Source organism: Streptopelia decaocto (genome assembly GCF_964273445.1).
Source record: "Streptopelia decaocto genome assembly, chromosome: 3".
NCBI lineage: Eukaryota > Metazoa > Chordata > Aves > Columbiformes > Columbidae > Streptopelia > Streptopelia decaocto.
In genome coordinates this window covers 32,236,179-32,244,022 of record NC_138656.1, presented here as the reverse complement: position 1 = coordinate 32,244,022, position 7,844 = coordinate 32,236,179, and the positions used below count along the sequence as shown (strand labels likewise).

General features: G+C 41.3%; 1 protein-coding gene across 1 annotated transcript in view; it reads left to right on the top strand.

The window, feature by feature from the left end:
- The first annotated feature begins 1,350 nt into the window (after window positions 1–1,350).
- DAAM2 (dishevelled associated activator of morphogenesis 2) overlaps window positions 1,351–7,844 on the top strand; it is a 202,508-nt gene continuing 196,014 nt past the window's right edge. Inside the window, exon 1 of the mRNA XM_082047969.1 lies at window positions 1,351–1,459. The gene's annotated coding sequence lies outside the window, so the exon portion shown is untranslated. The remainder of the gene's footprint in view (window positions 1,460–7,844) is intronic.

Genomic DNA, 7,844 nt, shown 5'->3' with positions numbered 1-7,844 from the left:
ATTTTAAGCCTTTTGAAGTTGATCAGATGAATTTTATTGATTTCAAATGGCCCTGACTCATGTTCAGATTTGATGATGGCAGAGCAGAAAAGAGAAAGCATATGCATATGAAAAAAACTATTATGTTTTGACAGTAAGCTGTACAGAAAATAACCTTGGCTTTACATTTTGAAATAGCACTCAAGTCTCCAAAAGTGGTACCAAGACACATACTTCTTCTAACTGTTTACAAATGCAAATGATGTGGTATAAAAAAATAAGTTGCTTATAATTGCAGCACATTTGTAGACTCCTCCAGAAATGTTGAATAAGTTTTTAACTTCTTAAAAAGATCTGTCTGTGATCAGGTAAGGCTCACTCAAGGACTTTCAACATATATCACTTCAGCTTCAGAACTCATTTTCCTCGTCTCTTAGATAGGACTACTGATACTTACAGGCTTACATCCAAGCTCAGCTCCTAAATGCAAAACAAAGAGGTCTTATCAGTACAAATTTATGATCACTTGCCTCAGCAGGATTATGCCCTGAGAGCACCTTACTCTTCACCTACTGCTTAACACGAATGCTAGAAAACTACTTCAGGTTTTGCTCTGGCACCTCATCTCTTCTATGTAACACTCTAAGTGGTTTTACCAGCAGGTGAAACGTCGTACTGTACAGTACCAAAGAAATGATAGAAACAGAGATGCAAATAAGCAGATCATAATAGAGATCAAAGATCAAGTTAATTTTCTGAGCTGGTATTCATCTGAGATGAGACACTTCTAGAAGGTATTTTGCAGTTAGGAGGAAGCTGGCCCACATGCCTGGGGAAACATTCCAGCTGGAAGGGGTTAGAGTAAAACTGAAAGAGGATGTGGACAAGATGTTTGGAAGGGCCATTTCACTCCTGTTTTAGTTAAATCCAGTCAAAGCCTGGACACAGCAGAGAGCTGTGGGCTAGGAGGGTGTTGGGGGGGAGCAACCTCCTTGCCAGGCTTGATTCAAAGACTGTTTAGGCACAGCTGAGACTGGAAAATGCCGCTTTCCAAATGGGGACTTTGATGACAGATAGTTACATCCTGGGTGTGGATATAATATACCATGGGCAGAAAAGTACAGGGACTGTCTTTTGCCAGGGACTTATACAACCACATCTGTAGTTACCCACTATTTCCTCCCTGCCCCCCCTTGGAGGGGTTTTCTGTCCAAAAGTGTAAAAATTACAAATCCCAAAGAACTGCAGTCTGGGCTCTACCTAGAGAAACTTTTATATTGTTCATTCCATAAATAGCTCTTAGAGGCTGTCTGACGTCAGAGGATTTGGAGAGAGAGGCTGGTCTGAAAGTGAAAACAGCAGCAGTTCCAGTCTCACTACAAGAGCACATTCAGTGAGAGGAGCAGCACAGGCATTTCTCTATGTGGATTACAGGACTGCAGAACAGGGAGGAACTGCGCAGAGACACGGGCACTACAGTGTAAGTGCAGCTGCTGGAGCAAATCTTCTCATGTTTTTGCTTGTTTTCAAGAACAAATCCCTGCAAGTATCGCTTGTCTTTCTTTCCTTTCCTCTTTTTTTTTTTTTTCTTCCCTTTCTTTCTTTTTTTTTTTTTTTTTTTTAAATCCTCTGAAATATCCTGAAGCCAGCTTGGCAGCACACAGGATTCAGGTTTAGCTTGATTGCTTCTCCTAAAGCAATGCAGAGAGGCTAATAGTTCAGGCTTTTTTTGCACTCTTCTATATGTGGATGGGGGTCACAGGGTATGAGGGAGTTTGAAGGAGGGAGAGAAAGGGAAGGACAAATCTTAGGAAGACTACAAAATTAACTGAAATTCAGCTCCTTCAATGTTCTGGTAGCAGGACAGCAAAATCCCAAATAAGCCCTAGGCAAAATCCAGGTTCCTTAGGCAACTTCACAATGCAGGATTTCTTTTTTAACTCTTTAATCTGTTGTCATGTTGTGCAGAACGCATGTTCTTCTTTCCTTATGAGGACAACAGGCAATTTCCTGGCTCCCTGATAATGAAGTGCTGTCCCACTCTGTTTGCCAGGCTGCTGACAATAACAGATCCTGACATGAATATGGTGTGTCGCTCACTAAATCTAAGAAATTTAGCACCTTGAGCCTGTACTAGCTTGATACTAAGAGCTTGCCAAATAACCCACTGCTTCTGTAGAGGAAAGAGACATATCTCACATCCAAAAACTAACTATAACAGGGTCATACATGAAAGAGGCAGCTACTACAAATAGAATCTCCCTGTGAAAAACTTGCAGAGGGACTGCTACAGAGATATGGTACAAGTCCTAAGGAAAGTAGTGATTCTTAATACCTTTTATATATTTATTTATCTATTTTACCTCAACGGTCCACAGATTCCCGAGCGTACTGCATAAGAAGGTGGCATTTTCTGTGGTGTACCGAGTTGTATTTATTTAAAATTAAAATTCAGTGCTGCATTCATGCAATTAACCTCATCTCCCCCATCTCACATCTGGATGTCCCTTCTTCATTCCCAGAGCAGAGATGGGAGCAGTTCTGCAGACAGCTATGGAGGCAACTGCCCTCTTCGCTGGCATCTTCCTGAATGAGACCCATGACAGAAACACTGCCCCATGCGGGTGGAAGAGTTTGATGCCTCCTGTGTGAAGCTGACATAGCTAGCATTTGTAACTTTAGAAAACTCTTTGCTAGAGAGAGGGTGCTTGGTCTGTGCAGTTGCTGGAAGGAGACATGACGCCCTTGAACATAAACACAAAGCTGGGCTAAGAAGCAAGAGCTATGCAAATTACACAATATAGTGCACTGTGCCGCTAGGAATTGGCTTCAGCCAACAAGCAGTCACAAGAGAGGCTGATGCGAGTCAGCACTCCCTGGGCTGAGCTGTTTTGGTAATGGAATAAATCTGCAAATACTTTTCCTCTTGAGGGCAGCAGAATGGGTTGCTGGGGCAGGGAAAAGGAAGTAAGGTAGGAAAGGTGAGAACTGGGAGGAGGGAGTTTTGCAGAGATCTCCCCTGCAAAATGCAACTGAGCAAGCGCAGTTTGTGCTGAAAGCAACTGCAGATTGATGTAACCACTGTACTGGCTAATGCACTGGGCAGATGTTCAAGGTTTAATCCCCACTAAAGGATGCCATGCCATGCCATACCATGTAAAGCAAGCTAGGCTGAGCTGGAGAAAAAGCAACTGTATGTGTAAAGAGGCATGTGTTCTCAGAGCCAGATCCTGCAGGGATGTACTTTTAAGTGAAGTCCCCTGACTTGGAAGGAATCAGTTTGGAATCTGGGTTGCCTTACCAGGACATACCAGGATCCTTTTCCTATTTATTTCTTGCTAGATTTTGTTTCCAGTAGCCTAGCAGCTCCTTTTCCAATAAGCTGCTTTATTTTCTTAGCAACACCCTAATCACATTGACTGGCAATGTGAAAGAAAAAAAAAAATCTTTAAGAAATATAGTAAATTGTTAGACACCTATACGCCCCAATAAAAGCTTGAGAGCTGTCACAGCCAACAAAAGTGCCTGACAGCCACAGTTATTTTTACCTGGTTCAACAGTTAACCTGTCTGACATGCATTGGGCAATACAGAACTAATATATACAGACCTGCTGAAAGCTGAGAAGGTGAGAAGAGGAACTGAGGAGGAGATAGTTCCAGATTTGGGGTGTTTTAAGCTGACTGCTTCCTGTCTGTCTCACAATTCCTCTCTCTGTCCTTCAGCTCAGCATCCCACTAGTGAGTGACACTACCTGCAGGGGTCTGCAAGTCTGGAAGTTCTTTGTGGGCTGTTTGTTGTGGTTCAGAGGGAAAACTGCACACTGAATGGAAGGGTGGGAGGAGGAAGGGGAAAGGACATACTGAGCCGGTAGGAGACATGTCTAGTGTCTCATGAGAATGCGTGGGACATCATTCAGCATCCTTGAATTTGCATGAGGTTATACCAGCCAGGAAATTGCCATTTCTTCTACTGGTAGATGCTGACCCTGGAAGCAAGAGAAACACAATATGGACAGGAAAGACGTCTTTTCAGTTTTGCTTTGTAAAACACAAAGCTATTCCCTGTTGGAGTTTATGACAGTCACAGTACAACCCTGAGGTTTTAAAAGTCTATATTATGTGTTGTGAAGTGCAGTCTCATGGTTTTACAGAGCTGAGTAAGCAAATTCTTTGGATATTCTCGTGGCCTTACCACATTGTGTCACTTGTCTGTTGCTATCGCTGTTGTTTATGTTAGTTGTGCTCCTTATGTGTAATGGAGATCATTCTGTTCATCTTGAAATCAGTCGCAAAATTTTTCCTTACCAAATCCAGACATAGCATGCACTGACTGTATTTTGTTGGCGGGGAGGCACGGCAAGAGTTGAACAGCATCTTGAAAGCATCTCCCAGATAGCTTGGGTTTGCTCCATCTGCCTTAGCTAACATAAAATTCCCCTGAGGTCCAACGGAATCCCAGAAACCCATCTAGTCCCTCCAGGCCAGCCATCTGACCTAGCGATTGAGCAATCAGGGGACACCATTTCCTGACACTTAGGGGAAGGATGTGTGGGAGGTTTGGCTTTCAGCACTTTAATTGCTGTGAATTTTCAAACCTGGGTCAATCCTATGGAGATCTGACCTCCTCTGTCTTCCCTGCCCCTGCAGCCCCTAGGCAAGCACAGCGTGTTCCTAAATTAAAAGAAAGTTGACTGCTCTGACTTTCTTTGGATGAAAGAGTTTACATTTATTTTTCTGTGTTTTTGTTGTGTTGATGATTGACAGTGATGTCTCTTGTGGCTTTTCCATTTTACCAGTTGTGTTCCCTAATATCAAACTCAATTGAACTGTGGCATTTACAGAAAACTGGTAGTAGTAGGAGTCAGTATGTATACTAACATGCAGTATATCTGATTAATTTCTCATTTTTCTGCAATTCCATTTAACAGTGGAGTGACTTCTGTTTGGCAGTACTCTGAGTCGTTATCAGGCTGAGGATTTGTTATCTTCCAAACTCTGTGTAGGTATTATCTTTCATAACGTTATGTAAATTAGTTAAATGGGATTTATTTGGTTGGATTCTCAGCCAGTGCAAATAAGTATGGGGGCCTCAGTGTAGCTATGACAAATGCATTCTAGCTGAGGATTTGGCCCAGTGTCTTCAGACTGGTAATGAGTAACCTGAGGCAAAGACAGTGCAAGTCTGCTCTCATCTGTACTAGTGAAAGTTGCTGTATTGTTCAAGAAACTTATTCCAGGCTTCAAATACAAGTAAGTTCAAGTAGCATCAGAATTTGGTGCAGAGAAACTGAGGCCCAAGTTGTGCAAAGTAACCTGTAATTTTGGCTCTTTATTTTTAGTGTCTCGTTAAGGCACCAAGACACTCAAAAATTGAGACAGCCAAAATTATAAGCTGCTTTTGGAATGCTGGCCAACTGACTTGGGCAAATCTACACGGTGGATTTGATTCTTCTTACATACTACTTTTTAAAGTAGTGTAACTCTTGGAGGGTTAGTGGAGTTGTTGCTGTTTTACAACAGTAGAAGTCACAGAGGAATATGTCTCATACTGCGGGAAGCTTCCTTGAGCTTTAGTGTGTCAGTCCTGAACTCACATTCAGTTTTTCTTGACTCATCCAAGATGTGTGCTACTTTGATTTTCTGAGAACCACATAGTCATGTGCCCATGAACACACCACATGTTGAACAGCACTATAGGTAATGCAGCCTCAAGCTTTCTTAGTGCTTTGTGTTAAAGTTGTATCTGATGATGGTCAAACAGGCTTTTCCTTCCCTTAGGCTTTCTGTCCGGTTTGTATGTTGCTCAAAGTTCATGTTCTATGTTAGATTTATTTTTTCAATTTGTGTTCCATATGGTATTTCAACACCTAAGATTTTGGCTTCTTTGGTGACCTCTATGGTATCAGATTATGCCTCCTAGTAGTAGGAGTTTTCTAGACTTGGGACAACATGGAACAGCAAAACTGACTAGGAGAAGCTCATGGGTTTTTGATTTAATAGGAGAGTTGTTCTGAGAGTATTGCAGACTTATACCAGTGATAACGTTTCTCTGGAGCTAGGAATTAGAGAGATTTAAGGTGGAAAGAAAGAAATAGATAAGAAAGGGAGGATATCACAAGGCTTTCTGCAATTCAAGGAGTGGGAGCTGGAGATCAGAAGGATGTGTTTAGACTGTGTAAATGGAAATAGAGGTCACCTTGAGGAATTAAGAAAAACTTTGGCATCAAGAGAGGAATGGGCTCCCTCCCTGAATGACAAGTGCTTGCTCATTTCCCAGTTTTGCTGACTTCAAAGTAATAATCACTGAAGTTGATATTTCTGCTCATGGGCTTTGAAGTTCTCATTTGTTTTTGTTGAAGTGTATTTTTCTCTTCACTGTGTCCCAGGATGACTTAAATTCAGGCAAGGCATGTGCCAACCCAGCTCTTCCTTGAATTGAGGACAAAGCTGATTTGTGAGACCTAACAACTCCCTTCTATCTCCTTGGTATATTACATTTTTGAGGAGGCGTAAACAAAGACTCATTTTTACTGTTATGGCTTTTATTATTCAAGGCAGTGAACAAGCCTGATTTGGGAGGCTTTGTATTGTGTTTGCTCTTCAAAGAGGCAATGTTTTTAGCTGCTTAAACAATTGAATTAATGAGCCATGAAGCTTTAAGAGGTGGAAATTTACACAGTACCCTGTTCATCCTTGAAGAAAGTGGTCAGGTCCAATTTAACTTTTTAAGATCAAATCTGAAGATCTGTTGCCAGGACATTTTCATAAATTAAGTACACAAACAAACAGACATGCAAAAGGGGGAAGGAACTTTTCTGCCAAGGAGCACAATCCAGGTTGAACTTCATTGTGAGGACGGCATGCAAGGATACATTTCAAGGGTTTGCTATCACATGGCAAGATTCCCTTCTCTCAAGATAAACCTGTGGGAAGAGATGAAAAATCTTGGAGGATGGGTCCACTGGTAGCTATAAAACATGGTCATCTGGCCGTACTCTCATCTCCAAATCCTAAACGACTAAAAGGATTGAGCAAGGACAGGATCAGACTAGATATGCTATTTCTATATGCTTTCCCTAACCATCTGTGGCTGACCATTGCTTCGAGTTAGGGTACTGGTTTACATGGATTTCTGATTTGACTTTATGAACTAATTTTTATATTCTTGTGGTCTTTAAGAGAGAAAACACTGTGAAGATCCTCTGATGTTTTCGCTATTCTACAAGGGAGAAGCAGTCATATCTGTAAGATGTGGACTGAGAAATCTGACCAGACACATCACAAACGTCCAGAAACTTATTCACATTTGAGAGTCCTTTAAGTGTCAAGACTACACATAAATAAACTATACCTTCATTTCTACCAGTGTCTGTGTCATCTTGTAAGTGAAAAAAAGTGACCAGCATCTCTCCTTGTTCCCCAATTCAAAGTGTATTCCAAAAAGAGACAATTTTTTGCAGAGAGAATTTCATTTGCTAACCACCCTTCAGTTATTTTTATAACTGTTTTGCATTTTCTTTTGATTTAAATTTTTCTCTAAATTTGAACATTTCGAACAGGCTTTCTCATCAATAGTAAGATTATGGCTAGTATTTTCATAAATAACAAATATTTTCTGTGCTTCCATTTTCCAGGAAAGTTCAGTGCTTAAAAAACTACGAAGGCTATTTTTAGGTGTTTCAGGCTGGTCTTGAAAAATCATTAATCTCTTTGCATGCTCTTGGTCCTGCACTGTCATCTGTTTTCTTTCAAATCTCCAGAAGGCTGTGAAGAAATACGTGGGAATTCCACGTTGTTCTGCGTCAGCCTGCCAGTTCTGCTTCTCTCCTTGTCAGGTCAAAGGGAACAACTTTTTCAAGAAGCA